Source organism: Schistocerca gregaria, chromosome 5 (assembly GCF_023897955.1).
Source record: "Schistocerca gregaria isolate iqSchGreg1 chromosome 5, iqSchGreg1.2, whole genome shotgun sequence".
In the NCBI taxonomy this organism is placed as follows: Eukaryota; Metazoa; Arthropoda; class Insecta; order Orthoptera; family Acrididae; genus Schistocerca; species Schistocerca gregaria.
The window spans coordinates 526,943,037-526,968,528 of NC_064924.1; the positions used below are offsets into that span (position 1 = coordinate 526,943,037).

The following is a 25,492-nucleotide window of genomic DNA, read 5'->3' on the forward strand; positions in this document are numbered from 1 at the left end:
GATGTCTAAGACCAGAAAAAAAATACAGTGGTATGAACTGCGACGCTATCCTTGTAACTCGTCTTTCTCTCTGTAACAGTGAATCGTTTCAGTATTTGTTCCTTAAGTAAATTCACACTTCGTTCCTGAAATGCGGTAGCCCTTTATCCTGTCCGTAACAATCTGGACATATTGTTAGTTAATTTGCGTCAGATCAGTTGAACATCGTAGCTTCTGGTGAGAAGTAGCAGGTATCGCACATGTACACTGGGCAAATTACAGAGAAGTCTATGTTGTGCATGGATAAGAAGAGTAGCTTCACAACAAGAATAAGTATTAGCCATTCATTTTCTCTACCACAGCATATACAAAATCAACAAGACTGTGACGTCCATTCTCGCTGATACAGGACGAAGTTTCGTACGTCATAGTGTATTTGGTAATACTGAGCTGAAGTCAATACTAGAATACAGGTTTCCTCCAGTTACGAATCCATTACTATCGAACAGTGAAAATGAACCATATTCGTCGATTATAAAAAAACACTTTGGGAATACTTTCTAACAATGGTTATCCAGATTATCTTATACGAGTAATAAAAATTATATACAGACCCATGGCTACTTTAACACACAAAAATATTGAGGAGGTTAACAAACTAACAATAATAATGAAATGAAGATGTTAATAAATTAATAATAATAAAGATCATAATAAAAGAAAGTAATTTATTGATGTTTTACTGACAGTTACAGAACATCAAGATAGTGTTTCCATTTTTAATTGTTGTCATGGGCAATCAGACACCGATGGAAATTCTGTTAAAGTCATAATAATAAACGACTGGACTAGACAAGGCTGCTGGCTGCCATCAGCATAGTATTTTATTGAGGGTATGGGCAAGAGAAGCGGAAGGAAGTACCGACATTCAACTGTCAGACGGTGGGTACCGTCCTATTCTCAGTCGACCAAGCAATTTTTGCAGCCTTAGCTGCCCTGCAGAAATCCGTTCATTTGTTCCACAAAATTTCTGAATCTCGGTAGCATATACCAGCACCGCGACACTTCAAGGGAAGGATTCAGTTCAATGAAAGATCAGCATTGATAATGTCATATTAGAATACGTGACATGCTTCAAACACCTGGAACATAATATCAAGTAAGACTACGAAAGAGACATTAACAGTGGCGATTTTCTCCAAAACGTGTGGCACAATATGTAGAGTACATAGCCAAAGTTTATGAAGTGATTAGTTCAAATGTGTTTGAGAATGAATGAAACTCACAAACCAAAACTAGCTCTCCGTTATATTCTCTCAGGGAGACACAGTTTGGAACTTCTGAGAAACAACAGAACGTCAGATATTCCGTGACGGTGATGACGATGATGACTATCGAGTAGGCTGATTTATTCTCCATTGAAGCGTGATCTTTCGTTTGTTGGCTCTTTTCGGAGCTACCAGTATTCACAAACTTACCAAATTATCCATGTATAATTTTGATCGTCGATACTTCTGTACCACACATTCTCCCAAATTTACGCCGAATTGCAGCAACGTGAATAAATATAGCCTAGTGAAGCACAAGTGAGACGGAGATGGTCCCCTTACAGATTCTGAGGTGTGTACGAGAGGCCAACATCCTGACGAGATTCTACATACATAATTAATGCTGTGGGCATAAATTATCTATCAAAAAAACACAAATTGCTAAATCTGTCGAATAAAAAGTTGTTGGTTAGTCTACAGCAGTCATTTGTTTTCTGGCACCATTCATCCTTGCATGCTGAAACAGCAGCCTGACGACAAAATTTTGCACTTCAAAAAATCTCTTCAGAAATCAAAAGGACTTTGGGAAGCATTAGCCGTGTGAAAAGCAGCTCGCTCTCTTCACGCACGATCCGAAGGAAAACGTTCACACACTCAAATAGACTCATTCCCTTATTCTGGGTTTCGGAAACACTTCTGGCACTTTACCACATTGCTGTTACTGGCTTTAGCACGCTTGACAGAGCAGTCTTTAGTGACATTCTCTAAAATAATCACATCTGCTCAGTTAAGAAGCATAAAATACTAACATTGTTGAAATTTCCTGGCAGATTAAAACTGTTTGTCGGACTGAGACTCGAACTAGGGACCATTGCCTTTCGCGGGCAAGTGCTGCCGACTGAGCTACCCAAGCACGACTCACGCCCCGTCCTCACTGCTTTACTTCTGCCAGTAATTGTTGTAATATTAGGACACGTCTAATGAGGCTTTAATTATGTGCCTTGGTATACGTAGCCCAGAACAGCGATTGAAAATTTCCCGTGTATGTCGCTTTGTTATAACAATGTAGTTGTTATCATTCTTAAAGTGATCACGATGCGACATGCCTTGTATTTAACATGTTACAATTTTCCGACAATCTTGTAAGGTACAACCATTTTCCATTTGTGTGTTAATGTTACATCGCCGGCCGGAGTGACCGAGCGGTTCTAGGCGCTACAGTCTGGAACTATTGCAGTAGTACATCAGGTTTGAATCCTGCCTCGGGCATTGATGTATGTGATGTCCTTGGGGTAGTTAGGTTTAAGTAGTTCTACGTTTTAGGGGACTGATGACCTCAGAAGTTAAGTCCCGTAGTGCTCAGAGCCATCTGAAACTTTTTTTTGTTACATCAATGTCCTTGTGAATGTCACAGAAGAAATTTATTTTCTTGTATTTTTTATTATCCTTGTCGGGCCACTTATTATAACCACGTCTTGAATGCAACGTTCTGGTCTAACACCTTTGAAGATGTTCTGTGCCACGTTTGAACATGTTCTGTGCAGTATATAACGTTTTTATACAGTCACATCTACATGCAACGTGATTCACGGTTGACAGTTTGTCTCGCCATATCCGCAAAGTAATGCCTTTAACGCCCAGTTGTTAGTTACTAAGTTTCAGTGGAGTAATGTCATTGTCTCTTTCTGCAATGTCGACTGACTTATTGTGGATGAGATGTCGTGCAGGAGTTCTTAAAATATGCAAACATGGCGTAGTCTTGCTGAAAAGAACAACTTCAATCGCTGGTACATTGAAATACTATTGTATATTCGTTGTCAAACACTAAACAGGGATTTTCACGCGAACAGTATTGATTGGAATGTTACTTACGATTCAAATTACTGTTGCAAAAATAAAATACTCCACCTTGAACTGATAAAGATGTAACAAACATACCTGAAATATATAAAAATCAACTTTTCAGGAGAAATGCATAGGGCCGCGCCAAACAGAATTGTGAGTCGCATTATAGCCGAGCTCGGTGACGCTGTCTTCCAGTGTGACTCTGCAGTACTGCCGTACCGCTGAATCATTCTCTGGTTAATTATTCACTTAATGGTAGCTCCTGAGGCATTATTGGTCAGCCCACAGCTTTCCCGGACGCTAATTTCGGCATTCAAGAGCGTAGTCGTTACTCCCGCCTCGAAGATCACCTGGCTTTCCTCATGATTAAGAGTGGGCTCGGCTTGAGTCTTTTCACCACGAAAAATCTAGTGATGTTATAGACCATTCAGTTGAGTCATTTAGCAGCCAGATACGTTGACTATACCGTCGCTGGCGCAATCAAGAAGCTCTAAACTAGTGTACTAGTTTCGAGAAGGCACAAGTATTTCTCACAGTAGATGAACGAGCTTGAGTCGAAACATGTAGCCAACAACGCGAGAATATTTGAAAGAAGAAACGTATAGTTGCGCTATTCTGCAAAACTCGCTTGAGATGCAGTGTACTGATAGATATCTAAAATAACATAATGTATTCCAAATTTAAACTACTGGTAACGTCTGTGCTCTTCTGTTTTCCACATGCAATGAAATGAAAATTAGAAAACTCCCTGAAAGTTAATAAATAGCTTATATTTGAATAATGTCACTAAGTCTTTATAATAAAGTACGTTAAGCGTAATGGATATAATGTTTTACTGTGAGGAATGAGGAATATCTTTTGCCACAGCGTTACCAGAAATACATTGTGGTAAACACTTCTGTAGGCGGTATTGCAGACTGCTTGCTAACGTATGGTCGATCTAACGAGAGAACGACAAGGTGACGCTTTTTAAACTTAGAGCAGATAGTATAACGAATGTCCCAAAATGCAACGAGAAGAATTTTACCGAGAATTATACCAAAACGTTTTCGTGGCTCCGAAACACTTAGCTATGAAAAGACTAAAATTTGAATTCATCAGAGAATAATGAAACTGCCACAGCTAAATAAGTATCCTGAGGCCCAATGTTTCTGTGCATTCCACATGTCTCACGCAAATCCGTTGTGTGAGCTTAGAACGACTATGTTATTGGGGCATCTTTAGTTTACTGCGCATTCGATTAAAAAAGTTCCCCCGTCCCCGGGCATCTTTGATTATTATCCGGTTTTCTTTCTTCATATTCAGATTTGGTTTCTTAAAAACTTCACAGCGTCTTTAATCGCTCACCATTTTCACACTGTGGTGAGCTACTGTTTCAAGACGTTTCTGTTATGGTTAAGTTAGCCTCGGCTGGTTCACTGCGAATAGACTTGCAACTATGTTATGGAATAATGGAAATGGAAATGCCATGTGGCTAGGACCTCCCGTCGGGTAGACCGTTCGCCTGGCGCTAGTCTTTCGAGTTGACGCCACGTCGGCGACTTTCCTGTCGACGGTGCTGAAATGATGATGATTAGGACAACACAACACCCAGTCCCTGAGCGGAGAAAATCTCCGATCCAGCCGGGAATCGAACACGGGCCGTTGGGCATGACAATCAGTCGCGCTGACCATTCAGCTGCCAGGGGCGGACTGTGGAGTAATGAGCTGGCGTCAGTGAGAGACGACACGAGTCTCAGAGTGTAAAATTTATATCAAGAGAAGAAAAGTCTTTCAGATAAATGTATTGCACTCAAACAGGACAGCTGCTCGATAATTCTCAAAAAGCTAAATTAAGAACTTATAATCATTCTACAAATTAAGAAAAGTTTGCTTCTTTATGTCTGTATCCCTATCAGCACTTCAGAAATAATGCCCATTAAAAATTAACATTTATTCATATAATAAGTAAGAGTTGTTAGCCCTTAACAGACATCAGCTTACTGAAGTAATTTTGTAAGTAGGCTGTTTAGGTTTTTTTATTGGTAACGCCACATAGCGCTCTGTATGAAAAATCACTGGCAGTGCTGTGTGCAGTCAGTGGCTGGTTGGCATTGTTGTAATACTCGCCATTGTAGAGTTGGGCAGCTGGATGTGAACAGCGCGTAGCGTTGCGCAGTTGCAGGTGAGCCGCCAGCAGCCGTAGCGCGCCCCCTACCCCATCCAGCCGCCCAACACTACAATGGCGAGTATTACAACAATGCCAACCAGCCACTGACTGCACACAGCACAGCCAGTGATTTTTCATACAGAGCGCTATGTGGCGTTACCAATAAAAAAAACCTAAACAGCCTACTTACAATTTATTACAAGGTAGTAATAGATGAACAGCAGATGAATAGCACAGGTAGAAAAGATGCATATTTTCTTTGTGTTAGAAAGTGAGCTGACCCAGAAGTTAACAAAGTGGACTGGGATTCTGGTGGAACAGGGTTCAACACGGCCGAATTCTTTCCCCCTTTAGCCGTTGTGAGTTTGAGCATCGTCTTTAACAGACTGTTCGTTGGCTCGGTATTAATCCTCAGCTTCATTAGTTCCTTTTACTTCTCTGTTATGGAAGAAGCTCATCTGGAGCCTTTCCAAGTTCAAATATTACATTAATGATAGACTTCTGAAAAATTTTATCACAACTGTATCTACGTCGGGTCTGGTGGGCTAGTGGAAAAACGCGTACATGGAAGCCGAAAGGCCGGATCACGGAAGTTTTAAGTCAGCCTTTAATCTAGCCTTCATCTCTAAACGGTGTGAGAAGTCCTCAGGAATGACTCAAGGTTCGGATAACTGTAGGTTCCCTCTCACCAGTATAACTAAGGAAGATTAAGAACACATATGTCGCCGAAGATGTGGAGTATTGGAAGATTTGCACGCGGCCATTGAGAGACAAGAAATCTGTGTCTGCATCTCCGAAGTAATATGTTTCTTGACGATTGTTCCTCACGAGAGAACACGACGATGATCTGATGAATGGCTGAATGAATGACAGAATTAATCATTAGTGCTTCCGTGGATTAAATCTGACTGTGACCTGTCCACTGGTTTTACCGCCTAGTTCTACAGACATAACGCGAGAATGGGAAAAGCAAAGTACTGACGCAACTGTTGATAAGCGAAAAAGTTGCGTAATGTTATTTTTTATGATATTGATTCATATTGCCTAACATTTACATTTACTCGAAACTTAGAAAGAGATTCTAAGTTACTAAGAGCCTAAGAAAATGTATGCACGTTTTTTTCTGATGACAACTTCAGCATACAGCGGACACATGGGCAGAAATGGTTCAAATGGCTCTGAGCACTATGGAACTTAACTGCTGAGCTCATGAGTCCCCTATAACTACTTAAACCTAACTAACCTAAGGACACCACACACATCCATGCCCGAGGCAGGATTCGAACCTGCGACCGTCGCGATCGCTCGGTTGTACGCAGCTCGTGGTCGTGCGGTAGCGTTCTCGCTTCCCGCGCCCGGGCTCCCGGGTTCGATTCCCGGGGGGGTCAAGGATTTTCTCTGCCTCGTGATGACTGGGTGTTGTGTGCAGTCCTTAGGTTAGTTAGGTTTAAGTAGTCCTTAGTTCTAGGGGACTGATGACGATAGCTGTTAAGTCCCATAGTGCTCAGAGCCATTTGAACCATTTTTTGATCGCGCGGTTCCAGACTGAAGCGCCTAAAGTGCGTAGATATCAGACTATAAAACGAAGTTTCAGGATTGAGATTCCTCGATCTATCCCTAGAGGAAAGGGGACGTTCTTTTCGTGAATCGCTACAGAGGAAATTTAGAGAACCAGCATTTGAGGCTGACTGCAGTACAATTTTACTGCCGTCAACTTTCATTTCGCAGAAAGACCACAAAGATAAGAGAGATGAGGGCTCGTACAGAGGCATATAGGCAGTCATTTTTCCCTCGTTCTGTTCGGGAGTGGAACAGGGAGAGAAGATGCTAGTTGTGGTACGAGGTACCCTCCGCCACGCACCGTGTGGTGGATTGCGGAGTATGTATGTAGATATCCTTGAAAATTTTTGGCATCCGTCTCCTTTTTCACTTCCGACCATAATGAATGTGGAAAATGGAAATCTGTGCCGAGTTTCGGTATCCACATTAAACTGAAATGCTGCTATAAATGACTGGCAGCGAAGTGAAGCGTAGCATGTGCAGTAGGACGATACGTAGTAAAACACTGTGGTCTGAGAACAGCATTAGTTTTTTAGGAGAGCCAGAAACCTTGGAAGGTGCAGCCTGAGAAAGCACGTACCTGTAGTGAGGTGACGGGTTCCGGGTACGTGGCGACCCGCGGCGCGGCTGCAGGGAAGTTCTGGTGGGCGATGCGTCGCGGTCGGTGTGCCGGCGTCTTCTGAGCTGGCGGCGCGGCCGCTTCCAGGTCAGCGGGCAAGTCGGCCGGAGCCGCCGGCCGGATTCGCTTTCCGACACCTGCCGTGCCGTGCCGTGCTGGGGACTCCGGAACCCTCCCTCCGGCTCCCCGACGGCTGCCGCCTGTGCCGTCTCACAAAGTCACAACGCGCGTAGGACGCTCAGTTAATTAGTGACACTCATGTGATGAAACCAGCACTAAGCTAAGACAACAGGACTGAAAGGTTCAAATGGTTCTAAGCACTATGGGACTTAAACAGCTGAGGTCATCAGTCCCCTCAACTTAGAACTACTTAAACCTAACTAACGTAAGGACATCACACACATCCATGCCCCAGGCAGGATTCGAACCTGCGGCCGCAGCAGCCGCGTGGTTCTGGGCTGCAGTGCCTAGAACCGCTCGGCCACCACGGCCAGTAACTGAAAGGTGGAAGGAGTACAGAGGAGAGGGGGTGCCTATATAAGGGAAACAAGTATTATAGATTTCTTTTACATTTCATTCTCCATTCCAATCCGTAGAGCGGACTGTTTCAGAACCGGCCCATTAAAGAGTAGCAGTTACTTTCAGCCACTTACCAGATGTGATCGTAGTGAGACATCGTGAGATCCTAATTGAGCAAAAATGAGAGGGGCTTACCGGCATTTACCGGGTGATCAAAAAGTCATTATAAATTTGAAAACTGAATAAATCACGGAATAATGTAGATAGAGAGCTACAAATTGACACACATGCTTGGAATGACATGAGGTTCCATTAGAATAAAAAAAATACAAAGTTCAAAAAATGTCCTACAGATGGCGCTTCATCTGATCAGAATAGCAATAATTAGCATAATAAACTAAGACAAAGCAAAGATGATGTTCTTCACAGTAAATGCTCAATATATCCACCATTATTCCTCAACAATAGCTGTAGTCAAGGAATAATGTTATGAACAGCACTGTAAAGCATGTCCGGAGTTATGGTGAGGCATTGGCGTCGGATATTGACTTTCAGCATCCCTAGAGATGTCGGTCGATCACGATACACTTGCGACTGCAGGTAACCCCAAAGTCAATAATCGCACGGACTGAGGTCTGAGGTTCTAGGCGCGCAGTCCGGAACCGTGCGACTGCTACAGTCGCAGGTTCGAATCCTGCCTCGGGTATGGATGTGTGTGATGTCCTTAGGTTAGTTAGGTTTAAGTAGTTCTAAGTTCTAGGGGACTAATGACCACAGCAGTTGAGTCCCATAGTGCTCAGAGCCATTTGAACCATTTGAGGTCTGAGGACCTGGTAGGCCAAGCATGACGAAAGTGGCGGCTGAGCACACGATCTTCACCAAACGACGCGCGCAAGAGATTTTTCGCGCGTCTTACAATACTTTGAACTTTTGTATGTTTTTGGTTCTTATAAAACCCAATGTCCTTCCAAGCATGTGTATGTCAATTTTGACCTCTATATCTCCATTATTCTGTGGTTTATTAAGTTTTCAAATTTATACTGACTTTTTGATCGCACGGTATATAGGAAAACCTCCAAGAAACTGTTCTCCATTACCCCAAACATAAATTAAAATTATGTGCGTATGTTTTATGTATGTATGTACATTTACAGCTTTTTTATTTATGAATGTTGTGTATCTGTGTGTTGCGCTTGAACGTTATAGAACTTTTTATTACTTTTCACTCTCTACCCAAGGTAAAGTGGTCTGTTCGAGGAATGCCCCATTGAAGGCTCGGCGACCTTTCAGCCAAATACCAGGCCAGCCGGTAGAGGGCCGAAGAAACCACAACTATGTGGTGTATCTGGGACAGGATTTCCTGTACCTGAATGTGCCTTACGCCAAGGGAAACCTCCCGAAATTCTTGGTCAGAACCGGAAGATGGTATTATAAGTAGGCTATTTAGGTTTTTATGTTGTTAAGGTCATGTAGTGCTCTATATGAAAATCACTGACTTTGCTGTGCGCAGTCTGTGGCTAGTTTGCATTGTTGTCTGCCATTGTAGTGTTGGGCACCTGGATGTTAACAGCGCGTAGCGTTGCGCAGTTGGAGGTGAGCCGCCAGCACTGGTGGATGTGGGGAGAGAAATGGCAGAATTTTGATAGCGGGCGATCTGGACGTGTGTCCATCAGAAAGAGTAAATTTGTAATATTGGATACTAGGAACTGATATATCAAAAACTTTCATTTGCTGACTATGCCTATCAGTAGTTAGTGCCTTCAGAAGTTAGAATCTTTTATTTAGCTGGCACTAGTGGCGCTCGCTGTATTGCAGTTGTTCGAGTAACGAAGATTTTTGCGAGGTAAGTGATTCATGAAAGGTACAGCTTATTGTTAGTCATGGCCACTCTTTTGTAGGGATTTTTGAAAGTCAGATTGCGTTGTGCTGCGCTAAAAAATATTGTGTGTCAGTTTAGTGATGATCAGAATAAGTAAAGAGAGAAATGTCTGAGTACGTTCAGTTTTGCTCAGCTGTTTGAAAAACAAATAACGTAAGGGATTTACCAGCAAAATCATTCATAAATTTTTTCTAAGGGGACGTTTCAGTATTACTTTTAATTTAATTCTGGAAAGCCATATGCCAGACAAAAAAATAGGAAGCCTAGTGTATGTATTTGTTCATGAGCATACCGACTAAACTACATCATTTACTTGACATGCCAAGTGTACGAGACCGGACTGGTAATTACAGAAACGGAACAGAAAGTAGATGAAGATGAGACGCAAGATGTAATAATGGGAGATGAATTTGACAGCACAATAAAAGACCTAAGTCGAAAACAGGCTCCTGGAGTAGGCGACCCTTCCTCAGAATTATTGACGTTCTTGCGAAAGCCATGAAATATTCCACCTGATATGCAGGATATATGCGACTGGCGAAATACCCTGGACTTCATGACGAATACAATTATTCCGATTCTAAAAAACCGTGTGCGGCAAGTGTGAATATTACCGAATCATCGGTTTAATAAGTCACGGCTGCAATAACTGACATGAATTATTTACAGAAGAAAGGAAAAACTGAAAGCAGCCGTCCTGGGAATGTTCCATTTGGCTTCCAGAGAAATGTAGGGACACAGGAGGTAAATGCAGACCCTAGGGCTCATCTGAGACTGAAGTAAGACAAACCAGCTTTTATAGCGTTTGTAGATTCAATACGCTCTTTGAAATTCTAAATGTATCGAGAGTAAAATCCACGAAGCGAAAACTTATCTACAACTTCAACAGAAACCAGGCTGCAGATATAAGAGACCGACGACATGAAAAGGATGCAGTAGTTGAGAAAGGAGTAAGACAGGGCTATAGCCTGTCGCTCATGTTATTCGGTCTGTACATAGAGAAAGCGTCAGGAAATCAATGAGAAATTTTGAAAGGAAATTAAAATGCAGGGAGAATAAATATACGATTTGTTGATGTCATTGTTATTCTGGCTGACACGGTCAAGTACTTGGAAGATAATCTGAACGGAATGTATTATGCCTTGAAAAGAGATTATAAGATGATCGTCAACAAAAGTAAAACAACAGTGATGAAATACAGCCGATTTAAAGAAGAGGTTGCTGAGGGAATTCGATTAGGAAATAAGACATTAAAAACTGTTGATCAGTTTTCTGATTTCGGCAGCAACATAAGGTAATGATGGACGTATTAGAGAAGATATAAAATGTAGTCTGGCAATAGCAAGAAAAGCATCCTGAAAAAGACTAATTTGTTAATACGGAACACAAATTTAAATTGTTGTATGTCTTTTCTGAAGTTATTATTGTGAAATTTTGCATTGTGCGAGAGTGAAACTTACGCAGATACCGGTTCGCCTCTTTGAAATGCGGTATTACAGAATGCTGGAGATTAGATGGGAATATCGAATAACTACTGAGGTATTGAATAAAAATTAGAAAGAGAGAAATTTTTGGCTCAACTTCATGAAAAGAAGGGAATGCATGCTAGCGCACATCTGAGGCATCAAAGATGTGAAGGTAATTGATGGTGGTGTGGGGGTAAGAATTGTTGAGTAGTGCCAGGGTTAGACTACATCTACAGGTATACTCCGACGGTACTTGTCGGAGGGTACCCAGTATCACTATTGTCATTTCCTTTACTGTTCCACTCGTAAATAGAGTCTGCCTCCTTACGAAGCCCAATTTCTCTTACCTTATCTTCGTGTTCCTTACGCAAAATGTACTTTTTCGGCAGTAGAATCGCTCTGCAGTCAGCTTCAGATGATGATTCTCTGAATTTTCTCAGTGGTATTCCTTGAAAAGAACGTCACCTTCCCTCCAGGGATTCTCCTTTGAGTTCCCGAAGCTTGTCCGTAATATTTGCGTGATGTTTGAACCTACCGGCAATAAATCTAGCAGCTCGCCTCTGAAATGCTTATATGTCTTTCTTTAATCGGACCGGGTGGTGATCCCAAACACTCTAGTAGAACTCAAGAATGGGTCCAATAGCGTTCTACATGGGTACTGTTTTGCAGATGAACCCACTTTCCTAAAATTCTCCCTATAAACCGAAGTCTACCATTCTTCTTCCCTGCAGCTATCCTTACATGTACGTTCCATTTCATATCGCTTTCCAACGTTACGCCAAGATATTTAAACGACCTGAGTTTGTCAAGCAGCACGCTATCAGCACTGTATTCGCATATTACAGTTTTGTTTTTCCTACTCATTTGCATTAACTTACATTTTTCCACATTTAGAGCCAGCTGCCATTCATCAAACCAACCAGATATTTTGTCTCAGGTAAGTCACCCTGTGTCCTCCTACAGTCATCCAACAACGTCACCTTCGCATACAACACAGAATTGTCAGCAAACAACCGCAGAATGCTGCCCACATTGTCCGGAAAACCATGTATGTAAACAGAAAATAACAGCAGTGCTATCACACTTCCCTGGAGCACTTCTGACGATGCCCTTGCTTCTGATGAGAACTCACCGGCGAGAACAACGTCCTAGATTCTGCTACTTGAGAACCTATCGGGGAACCTATTCCGTAGGCTCATACGTACGTTAACAGTCTCCCAGAGGGGCACTGTGTCAAATGCTTTTCGGAAATCTATGAATGTGGAATCTGCCTGTTGCCCTTCATCCATGGTTCGCAGGATATCATGTGAGAAAGGGGCAAGCTGAGTTTTGCACGAGCTATGCTTTCTAAAATCGTGCTGATTTCGTTTAAAAATTGCCCATAACTCCTCTACATCCAACACACTGGAACTAAAGGGTGTCATTTCCTTGTCCAATCGGGATGCTAACAACTGCTTATTTCCTCTTTCTAGCAGAAATGCTCTCCTGTCCATCTTAATTGATTTATTAACTTTACTAACCATAGTCGGTATGATTCGTGTCTCTATATTGCCTCCGTCGATAAGGTCAGGTCTGTCTGTACTTACAAGGTTGTAGTGTAACGTGAGATTTTGTTAGGAAATGGCATGGTACACTCTTAGGCTCTTCGAGAAATGTAAGATATTCACGAGAATATATAAAGAAAAACTATTATTTTATGTTAACTGGGCTAGAGTGGAGCAAAACACTGTAGCTGGGCTTCTTTCTATGCACAGCCAAGAGTATACGCGAGAGATGTACCTGTCGTCAACACGAGTGGTGAACGGAAGTCGCCGCTTGATGTAGTGGGCGTGTTGTTCCGTGTAGCCGCCGATATTATGTGTTACGATGGACGGCCAAGGAATAAGAGAATGCATTAGCAATGAATATTATGTAAAATGTATTGTATTGGGCTTACTCTACTGTATATGGACCAGAGAGAAGGACGAACCTGGTGCTTTGACAATATATGATTGAAATTATGGATCTCTGGTTATGAATGCATTCCGTTATTTGAAGCTAGAAATGAGCTCATTTTCCAGCTAATTCACGCACTTTTCGGGTAAGAGGATCCGAGGACGGTAGAGGAGATTATCAGCAGGGATTGATGATGATGATGTTGGTTTGTGGGGCGCTCGACAACGTGGTCATCAGCGACCGTAAAAGTTCCAAATGTTTCCATTTCCAGTCTTGGCACTACCCGACTGATGATGAGGACAACACAAACTCCCAGTCCCCGGGCGGAGGAAATCCCCGACCCGGCGGGGAATCGAACCCGAGACCCTGTGGTCCAGAAGCAGCAACGCTAGCCACTAGACCACGAGCTGCGGACGCTGGGATTGAATAGAGGGACCATCTCGACAAGATAAGTTTATAAGTGACCGTAGCATCCAGAATATATTAGAAAACAATTATAATCTAAAAAAAATCGTGTGCTATTCCAGAAGGACATCTAATTAACTTGCGGAGTTCATAAGCTCCTACAGCCTCTTTTCCGTATTTTTGAGTTAAATTTATGTTTTAAAAAGTCCGCCTTTTTCCTTTCCCTTCATTCTTTATCCAAACATGTATGTACAGGGTGTTTCAAAAATGACCGGTATATTTGAAACGGCAATAAAAACTAAACGAGCAGCGATAGAAATACACCGTTGTTGCAATATGTGTTGCAATATGCTTGGGACAACAGTACATTTTCAGGCGGACAAACTTTCGAAATTACAGTAGTTATAATTTTCAACAACAGATGGCGCTGCAAGTGATGTGAAAGATATAGAAGACAACACAGTCTGTGGGTGCGCCATTCTGTACGTCGTCTTTCTGCTGTAAGCGTGTGCTGTTCACAACGTGCAAGTGTGCTGTGGACAACATGGTTTATTCCCTAGAACAGAGGATTTTTCTGGTGTTGGAATTCCATCGCCTAGAGCACAGTGTTGTTGCAACAAGGCGAAGTTTTCAACGGAGGTTTAATGTAACCAAAGGACCGAAAAGCGATACAATAATGGATCTATTTGAAAAATTTCAACGGACTGGGAAAGTGACAGATGAACATGCTGGAAAGGTAGGGCGACCGCGTACGGCAACCACAGAGGGCAACGCGCAGCTAGTGCAGCAGGTGATCCAACAGCGGCCTCGGCTTTCCGTTCGTCGTGTTGTAGCTGCGGTCCAAATGACGCCAACGTCCACGTATCGCCTCATGCGCCAGAGTTTACACCTCTATCCATACAAAATTCAAACGCGGCAACCCCTCAGCGCCGCTACCATTGCTGCACGAGAGACATTCGCTAACGATATAGTGCACAGGATTGATGACGGCGATATGCATGTGGGCAGCATTTGGTTTACTGACGAAGCTTATTTTTACCTGGACGGCTTCGTCAATAAACAGAACTGGCGCATATGGGGAACCGAAAAGCCCCATGTTCCATCGTCCCTGCATCCTCAAAAAGTACTGGTCTGGGCCGCCATTTCTTCCAAAGGAATCATTGGCCTATTTTTCAGATCCGCAACGATTACTGCATCACGCTATCTGGACATTCTTCGTGAATTTGTGGCGGTACAAACTGCCTTAGACGACACTGCGAACACCTCATGGTTTATGCAAGATGGTGCCCGGCCACATCGCACGGCCGACGTCTTTAATTTCCTGAATGAATATTTCGATGATCGTGTGATTGCTTTGGGCTATCCGAAACATACAGGAGGCGGCGTGGATTGGCCTCCCTATTCGCCAGACGTGAACCCCTGTGACTTCTTTCTGTGGGGACACTTGAAAGACCAGGTGTACCGCCAGAATGCAGAAACAATTGAACAGCTGAAGCAGTACATCTCATCTGCATGTGAATCCATTCCGCCAGACACGTTGTCAAAGGTTTCGGGTAATTTCATTCAGAGACTACGCCATATTATTGCTACGCATGGTGGATATTTGGAAAATATCGTACTATAGAGTTTCCCAGACCGCAGCGCCATCTGTTGTTGACAATTGTAACTACTGTAATTTCGAAAGTTTGTCTGCCTGAAAATGTACTGTTGTCCCAAGCATATTGCAACAAACGGTGTATTTCTATTGCTGCTCGTTTAGTTTGTATTGCCGTTTCAAATATACCGGTCATTTTTGAAACACCCTGTATTATCTTCAGTACGTCTCCTTCTTTTCCTGAAAAATGATATAGGAGACTTCTGTTTAGCACCAAACATTCAAAAAGTGAGCAGCGGCAATAACGTAACGTCTCGATGAGTGTGGAGACTTAAATTTCCCTAAATGTCGTCTTTGTGTATGAAAACTTGCGATACCAAGTGAGACCGAAGTGAAAAAAGTTGAAAAACTGTGTATGTAATTACACTCCGTAAAGGAGCACACCAAGAGTAAACAACACGATGAAAAATATAAGAACATCCACTATTATTCCTCTCAGGAAAAAAAAAATATTTTCTTTCGATTGCATTGCAGGTAACATATTGTTAAGCCATAAAACACGTAACAGCAGTCCAATTGAAACTTTCCCATCTTTAAAATTAATAGTTTCACGAGAGCAATGACAACGAAAAAATATACGTAGCATTTTTTAGGCTTAAAATAGAAAACCAACGAAAAATTTTGTTTAATATTCTACAGAAATAAATCGAGGTCCACTGAAGATGACACGAACATGTCAACACATGTTTGGGTAAAGAAAAACAAAAGGAAATTTATTGAGTTTTGTAGAAAGAGTGGAGTTTTAAAAGCCTGTGTGTTTTTGTCTTCAATACTCATTGCTTTCAAGCATAGACAGGAGAGTCGGCCCGTCAGTTCATCAAGACATTGACATCTACATAGAATGACTTAGTATTAAGTCCCCGCAGACATGCTGAATGTCTGTAAAGAGATGTTCTCAACGTAATGGTTGGTTAGGACACTGCTAAGCTGTACTAGGTATAGTCGTGAAATGCCCTTGCCTTGCTCCGATCATTCAGTTGATTTATCTAGCCAGTTACAGTGCGACCTACAGTTTAACACGGACTAGGAATCACGATGTTACCTGAATGAAATTTTCACTCTACAGCGGAGTTCATTCTAGAAACATCCCCCAGGCTGTGGCTAAGCCATGTCTCTGCAATATCCTTTCTTCCAGGAGTGCTAGTTCTGCATGGTTCACAGGAGAGCTTCTGTGAAGTTTGGAAGGTGGAAGACGAGGTACTAGCGGAATTAAATCTGTGAGGACGGGGCATGAGTCGTGCTTGGATAGCTCAGTCGGTAGAGAGCTTGCCCGCGAAAGGCAAAGGTCCCGAGTTCGAGTCTCGGTCCGGCACACAGTTTTAATCCGTCAGGAAGTTTCACGATGCTACTTGTCGTTAATTCACACAAATGAATCATTGCCTGTGGTGAAAGAAGCGGAAATGTCAGACAAAATCACAGGAGCGTCTGAGGATCAAACCCCATAACTCTGGATTTGTACTTACTCTGTGAACCAGGGAGTTACACTAAGTGTATCATTTTTAAACTGTCGTCAACATACGATCCCGATCCCCAAGATATGGAAATGACGTGGTGTCAGGCGAATTACTGCACACGTGATTGGTTGAAACGCTACTGGATTAGCCGTCCCCTCGCATTACGCGGCATCCATGTTAATTGCGACTCCCCACTTATACTAGTGCTTCTTCACTGATAGTTCCCGTCTTTATGGGATATTGAGCTCTTTCTTATCTTTCTGTCTGTTCAACGTTCCTCCAGAGATTATAATCACTAGGTGTCACATGGATTGTTGCACACTTTGATGGTTGAAAAACATTGGGTTCAAGATCGCAAGCCAAAACCGATATATGTTATTGATACTGTGCTAACGGAACCATCATTGAGCTTAAATTTTACGCTACCACTGAGGTTGCTGCCTCTTCGCTTACAAATGTTGTTATTTACGCATTTTACACGTACACTATTCAAGACGTTGCTAAGTTGAATACCTTCCGCAATCATTCATTATAGAATAGTGAGAGGAGCAGTGTTTTCAGTGTAGCATTCAAAACTAAATTTCAAGGTTTCTCTTCTCGAGGAGGGCTTGCTACTTACAGTTCAGTTGACAATTCACTACATCACTAACGACACTCCGCAGCGAACAGGCGTTCCGCAGCACACTGCCGGAGCCTACGTCCGCCACGACACGGCTTCCCAATAAGATCGTTTTGTAGCGAGCCTGGTAATTTGCTGCTCTTCCTCAATTTCGTGTTAACGTCTGATGTATATAGAACAATTTCATTGAAGATAGCTTTCCTACTCGAGTTTTTGTCATTTCATTCAGTAACATGTACATTAAAGTACGCGGGTTACTTGCACTTTCGTACGTTCTGTTATGTTACAGCACTCATTTATTTTCGTGAATAATTATTGCCATGTAGTTCACAAACCTGAATCAACGATGGACAATTTAATTTTTCACAGCAGTTGATCGAAACAACAGGCATATAGTAAATCAACATCTCCTTAATGGACCATATGCTGAGCTGTTCAAATTTCACAATATCCATCAGTCTCTTACCCATGCGTCAGTCATCTCTTCGAGCAGTGGACTATAGAATAAAGCTTTTTTCGCAGGTCTTTACTTTTCTTTGTTCTCGTGCTCGTATCGGTTGCTACTGCTTTATCGTTCATATTAAATGTCTTTAATTCCTACCTAATTCAGTATTTTTTTTTTTTTTTTGTTTTAGCTCCAAGGAAAAATCGAATAATTCTTTTGTGGATTTCATTTCCACTCTTTCAGTACGTCTTTTGTCTTTTATGTTGAGAGCCCAGTCCTCACAACAGTACACTAGCATAGCCGCTGTCATTGCTTCATAAAATATCATTTCTGCGTCTTATTTCGTTTCGTTGGTAAGCTTTTTGTTTATAGTGTGTGTAGATCATTCACCTTGATCGTAGGATATGATACATCCTCAATAATTACACCAAATTACTACACCACGAAGATGACGTGCTAGAGACGCGAAATTTAACTGACAGGAAGAAGATGCTGTGATATGCAAATGATTAGCTTTTCAGAGCATTCACACAAGGTTGGCACCGATGGCGACACTTACTACGTGGTGACATGAGGAAAGTTTCCAACCGATTTCTCATATACAAAAGGCAGTTGACCAGCGTTGTTGTGATGCCTCGTATAAGGAGGAGAAATGCGTCCCATCACGTTTCCGACTTTGATAAAGGTCGGATTGTAGCCTATCGCGATTGCGGTTTATCGTATCGCGACATTGCTGCTCGCGTTGGTCGAGATCCAATGACTGTTAGCAGAAATCAGTACCCAGAACAACCACCTCTGGCCGTAATAATGGCCTTAATACGCCTGGGCATTGAGTCAAACAGAGCTTGGATGGCGTGCACAGGTACAGCTGCCCATGCAGCTTCAACACGATATCACAGTTCATCAAGAGTAGTGACTGGCGTATTGTGACGAGACAGTTGCTCGGCCACCATTGACCAGCCTTTTCAATTGGTGAGAGATTTGGAGAATGTGCTGGCCAGTCGAACATTTTCCGTACCCAGAATGGCCCGGACAGGACCTGCAACATGCGGTCGTGCATTATCCTGCTGAAATGTACGGTTTCGTAGGGATCGAATGAAGGGTAAAGCCACGGATCGTGACACATCTGAAATGTAACGTCCACTGTTCAAAGTGCCGTCATGCGAACAAGAGGTGACAGAGACGTGTAACCAATGGCACCCCATACCATAACACCGGGTGATACGCCAGTATGGCGATGATGAATACACGCTTCCAATGTGCATTCACCGCGATGTCACCAAACACGGATGCGACCATATTGATGCTGTAAACAGAACCTGAATTCATCCGAAAAAATGACGTTTTGCCATTCGTGCACCCAGGTTCGTCGTTGAGTACACCATCGCATGCGCTGCTGCCTGTGATGCAGCGTCAAGGGTAACCGCAGCCATGGTCTCCGAGCTGATAGTCAATGCTACTGCTAACAGTCATTAGATCTCGACCAACGCGAGCAGCAATGTCTCGATACGATAAACCGCAATCGCGATAGGCTACAATCCGACGTTTATCAAAGTCGGGAACGTGATGGTACGCATTTCTCCTCCTTACACGAGGCATCACAACAACGTTTCATCAGGCAACGTCGGTCAACTGCTTTTTTGTATGAGAAATCGGTTGGAAACTTTCCTAATGTCAGCAAGTTGTAGGTGTCGCCACCGGCGCCAACCTTGTGTGAATGCTCCGAAAAAGCTAATCATTTGCATATCACAGCATCTTCCTCCTGTCGGTTAAATTTCGCGTCTGTAGCACGTCATCTTTGTGGTGTAGCAATTTTAATTGTCAGTAGTGTATGTACTCTGATGGTGCAGTTAAAAGGTGCCTACATGACGTCCTTGGGTGAACACCACTAATTATTCTACTGCTCTCTTTTGTGCAATCAATACAATAGAAAACTATTCCATTAGACATTATTGAGTGGGAATATGCAAAGTACGTTAGGAGGCTGATCTGTTTATTACTGATACTAGCGATTATACGAAGAGCGAAAGAAGCTGAACTTAGTTGTTTGAGAAGCTCAGTAATGTGCTTCTTCCAATTCAAGTTGTCATCAATTTGAACACCAAAGATTTGGAGAAGTCTACCCTGGTAACTGAACCCTGTTCGTATGCTACATCAATTATGGCTATGATTCTATTGGTGTACAGAACTGGATACAGTGAGTTTTTTCAAAATTAAGGGAAAGTCCATTTTATGAGAACCACTTAATAATTCTTTGAAAGACATCGTTAATATCTAGCTCACTATACCAGTATAATCAATATTTTGTAATATATTACGCCTCCTATCTTGATATCGTTTCGTTACTGGATTAAGCAAAAGTCAGAAAATGTTTGTGCTGTTTTATGAAAATACCTGACATTATGCACATAAACGAATTTTCTTTCTTACAAAAGCTTACTAAATCTTTTCACACACATTCTTCTGGAATTGAAATAAAACTAATGCTGCTTTCGAAATTGTTATTTAGCCCTCCACTCCTGTGGAAGCAGTGAACTACAAGAATTCAAAGTGCAAATAAATAAATAAATAAATAAAATAATAAAGTATTCACTAAAGAACAGCCATTCTGTCGCTTGTTAAAAGAACTGTCAATACGTTTCAAATAGACCACATGTAAAAAAGATAACTACTGCTTTATTATCAGGAATTTCTGAGAAATTACCTTAACTGCCCTATTAAATGAATAAAATTGTATTACAGTTCGTTGAATTGTCAAAATCAATGCTAGATTTCACCTATAAATGAGAGAAATTGTAACTGTCAACTCGGCTTCATACAGTGGGTAATGACAGGAACTCAGCTTTCTGCCCCGAGTCACATGATTTACATGTTGGTTTCACGCGTTAACACCGCAGAAATAGGGACATGAGCGGACTATGTTACATATGGTCTATGGTTTATCAAGTGTGGGTGTGCAGTTCTGTTTCATTTCTCTTTGCCCAGGTTGAGTAAGAAATTTGAGTTAGAATTTATAGTTGTCTTGGGAAAGGGAGCTGCCATTTATATTAAGAAGTACGGTAACACAAAATACACCTTCCGATTCCGCAGTGATTAGCATTTTGAAGATTATGCTATAGAAGCAGAATTGATGGAAGTTCATAGTAACAGTCGTGTTACAATAGGCTCCCTCTTGTGAACACGTACTTATACTGTAACGTTCATTTTTCCCGCGCGCTGTTCGGGAGTGGAATAGTAGAGACATAGTATGATTGTGGTTCGATGAACCCTCTGCCAAGCACTTAAATGTGAATTGCAGAGCAGTCATGTAGATGTTAAGAGGACATTTTAATTTCAATGTACAGGACAAATCCATTACACAATTTTACTCAGGTCCGTTGTCATTTCATGTAATCTAACTTTCCTTCGTACAACTTGTAGTAACGGTTACACACTAATCAGTAGTGCCGCCATCGACAACATTTCTATGGGTACATCGAGTAAATTGTATAAATGCTTGCAGTTAAATTATAAGACTAATGTATAGAAAGGAATTCAGGACTAACAAGCGTAAAATGAATTGTAGTGGTACACTGGAAAAAGTTGCACAACCCATTTGGCGTCAGTGAGAAGTGTAATACAAGTCGGAAATGAGCAGCAACTGCTAATAAACGTAGCAGTTCATTTCCCATATCAGAACTTTTCGAAATAGTGACGTTCATAATACTGAATGAAATCTGCTTGGCAAATCGCTTTTGAGTGTGATGTTGAGGCGAGCTACCGATTGCTGGCGACATCGCATGCATAGTTCTTTACGATCCGTCGCTCTTGTGTGGGGCCCCTTAGAATTGCTCTTTTCCGTTTCACTAAAACAATGGCACGTCACGTCGTTAAGTTCGGCAGGCCATAGACACTATTTGGCCGCATTCCCGAGCAACATCGATATAAATGTATCACTTCAAACTGTTTTCCTTTTAAAATGTCAGTTAATATTTGCGATGAGAGCCTAAGATGTGTAATTCTTTGAAACTCCTACATCCACTTTACCGTCAAACAGTAATCTGAAACTGTTAATAAGTAGCGTTCACAGATTCTATTGCTGCAAGTGAAGTTCACGTAACCGTATTGCTCTGGGATTACTCTTGAATTACCATCAAGCTTAGATTTACGCTCAAGGACAAAACGAAACTATTTCGCTGTATTGTTCAGGGTCAACTTTACAAAAGTGTAATTCAGACACTTCTTCAGAAATCTGCAAAACTTTCAATATATGTTCCAACGTGCATCACAGTTCCAAAAATGACTTGCTCACTAATAACTTTAAAGTAGCGTTCCACGTTCAGAAAAAGTTTAAAATGATGTTCTGTCCTTCAGTTATATACATCATTCAATTTTTTTTAAGTTATTCCTTAGTAAGTAAAATTGAAATAATTTGTCTTGCTCGCTACCCAGTAGACGTAGTTATCACACATTTAAAATAACACTAATTTTATTTACAAGACGTTGGAATGGTAAACAGTGATCATTAGAAGCTCACGTCTTATTTTGAACTGATAAATGTACATAAATTCACTTCAAACATCAGTTTTATAATACGCCGCAGAGAAGATGCTCGCAATGATGACACGATGATAACGACGAACGTTGCCGACCGTGATTACTGACCAGTACTCTCGATTACTGCGCCGATGGAACACCGCTGAATCAGCTGCCAGATCTCCCCCGTGACAAATGAAAGAAATATAAAAACAATATTTTAGTACATACATCAAACGTAAAAGATACATAACTAAATCATAGCCTTTTCTTTCCCACTTGATGTCGCTAACACGGTAAGCGAGAACGGTGCTATTCACTAAAACATGGAGCAGCACAAACGTCATGCAGGTTCCCGTTGGTTCCGAGAGACTATATTGTACCCACTGCTGCACTGCATCGTAAACCATATTACGCACCAGCTGGCTTGTTTGCAGCGAGATGAGTATCCATGCGGGCAGTGCGACATTATCTGGAGGACACCATAGCGACAGCAAGGCGACAACGACAGCTGTTGCAGTTAGTTCATTAGTTTCATCTTCCGTAGTATACATTCACGATAAGCATTATCATATGGAGTGTGTCAGTTGAACTCAATGTCACAGAGACACTAATTATTTCTATTCAAGAATTCCTCTGTGGTATAGAAGTTGTTAGAGAAAAACGTCAACTTGTTTGAAATTTTATTCCAATTTACACATTATCGAAGTGTTTCACACGTCAACGTAGCATTCCTTTTTGTGACAAACTTAAGTTCACTAGAGGGAAGTGCATGTCGTTTTTCTTTCTGGTATTGTATTGGTGAATACGGCTATTACTCTCAAACGGTAATGGATTATTGATAACTAATTGCATGCATAAATAAACGTATTGTGAGGCATGGATAAACATTGCTGATTTTTTAAACAGATGCTTACATGATATATGTGTGTGTGATATACACGTAACACTAATTACTTTATTTTGAGCATGTACGACGCCAGTGAATTAAAGCATACAACATCTGTTAACGTACTAATTTCTATTTCCCCAAAAATTGGCAGTTATTGTTATAGCGAAATTTGCTTAACATAACATTTTAGCAGATGTACTATAAGGATGTTACACTATAAGTTTTATCCATACGCACACCCAATAACTTGGAACTTTCTACACTGTTTACTGATATTTTTGTTGGCAAAGTACAATCATAGTATGTGTTACACAATTTACAGTACAGAAGTACATGATACTTTTTGCTGTGTTATTTTCAGTTTCAAGGTAGCCCATTTGTACATATACTCTTTCTATTACCGTTTACTATTTCCACTTTCGGTTATTATTTGATAGGGTTTACAGTAATGCTCGTACCATCTGCAGAAGTATAAATTTTGCGCCACAATTCAAATTAAATGATACATCATTAGCATAGAGCAAGACGGCACTGGGCCTGTATTAGAACTCTTCGGAACGCACATTGATTTCTCCCATGACGATGAAGGCAAGTGCTTTATCGACTAAGCTATCATAGCACAACTCACGACCCGTCCTCACGGCTTTGCTTCTGCCAGTACCTCATCTCCTACCTTCCAACTTTCACAGAAATTCTTCTCCATACCTGACTAGTCCCTCAATGGATGCAGGAGAATTTATGTGGAGTTCGGAAGGTAGGAGATGAAATACTGGCGGAAGTAAAGCTGTGAGTCGGTAGAGCACTTCCCGCGGAAGACAATGGTCCCATATTTGAGGCCCTGTCCGGTGCACAGTTTCAGTCTGCCAGGATGTTTCGTCCTAATGTAACTTCCGGCACCCTGTTTCTTAAACAACTAAACCAGGGATGTACTGAACCATGTACCCCGTAGAAACTCAATTTGTTTAATATAAATTATGGTCGACACAACCAGGTGTCTTTCATAAGTCACCGAAGATCACGATTCGTGATATTTAATCATTTAAACATTTTGTTGTCTGTTCAGTTAAGATAATACAGCTTTCTCGGTGGAGTAGCCTTTCTGAAACGAAAACTGTGACTGACTAAGTATCCCATCACTATTTAGGTGTATGGCCAAACTTTAGTACTTTACAGTCTCAAACTGTTTTTTTTTTAATGATGTAAGAAGTGAGATTGACATATGAGGAGACACCTTTCTTATAGAGTGCTCCAAAGTAGCATATTCGAATCTGTTGGGGGAAATACCCTCAACTAACGATGTGTAACACTTTCGACACATACTATAAGAAATTATAGTGCCACAACTTTTTAATGTCTTATTGGAGATATCATCAGCTCCAGACTTTTCATTTTACTTAAACTGCTCTGTACTCGTCCTTAAGCGTTCTGTTTTATTTTCACTTCTGAACTTATTCAAACTATTTTCTCATTCGCTTTTAAAACGAAATTATTAAAGATATCTGCTACCCTTGAATTGTCCTTAGCAGAAATTGTGCCAGCTTCAAGGGCTTCTTCCCCTGTCTCTATTTTAAATGTATTCCATACTGATTAGATTTTAGCGTCGAATACGGCTATATTGGACAAGATGTGTGCACTCCTGAATGTTTTACAACTTTTCTTAAAATGTTACAGTATTCTTTATAATATGAAAGCACATTCGGATTCTTACTTGTTCTATTTTGTAGATTCGCTCTTTTCGTTCTGAAGATACTTTAATACCTGACGTGATCCAAGGTTTCTTTGAAGACTTACTACTATTGCAAATCATAATTCTTTGGAAAAAGTGCTTTCAAAAATGGTACATTTTGAAATATGCTGAATTTGGAATGGCACTGGACTCACTGTAAATTTCGCACCAGTCACTTTGTTTAAGCTTTCCTGAAAATATTTCGTTGTTTTATCATTAATCGAACTGACGGTTGGACTGTACATGCAGCTAATGTAATGTGATTAACTGCGTATCAATATAGGACATTCCATTTAACACATGATAGGCTTATGTTTATTTAACTTTTGCTTTTTGCGTGAATAGATTATCAGTTACTACTACATTGAACTACTCGAGTAAGGAACTTGATAACGAACTGTTGATACTAAACTGTATGAGACTGATACATCAAGTGTTCACTTATCCTGTCAGATTTCTTTAAAAAATTGCACTAAAATCACCACACATCAGTAACATCTTTCCGTCTGACAGACAGCACAGTGAGGGATCAAAATGTTCCATGAAAATTTCCCTAATACGCA

At 41.3% G+C, this 25,492-nt stretch overlaps 1 protein-coding gene across 1 annotated transcript in view; it reads right to left on the minus strand.

Moving 5' to 3' along the window:
* Positions 1–7,498, minus strand: part of LOC126272820 (nucleoprotein TPR) — a 73,847-nt gene extending 66,349 nt beyond the window's left edge. Inside the window, exon 1 of the mRNA XM_049976016.1 lies at positions 7,382–7,498. The gene's annotated coding sequence lies outside the window, so the exon portion shown is untranslated. The remainder of the gene's footprint in view (positions 1–7,381) is intronic.
* Positions 7,499–25,492: the final 17,994 nt, after the last annotated feature.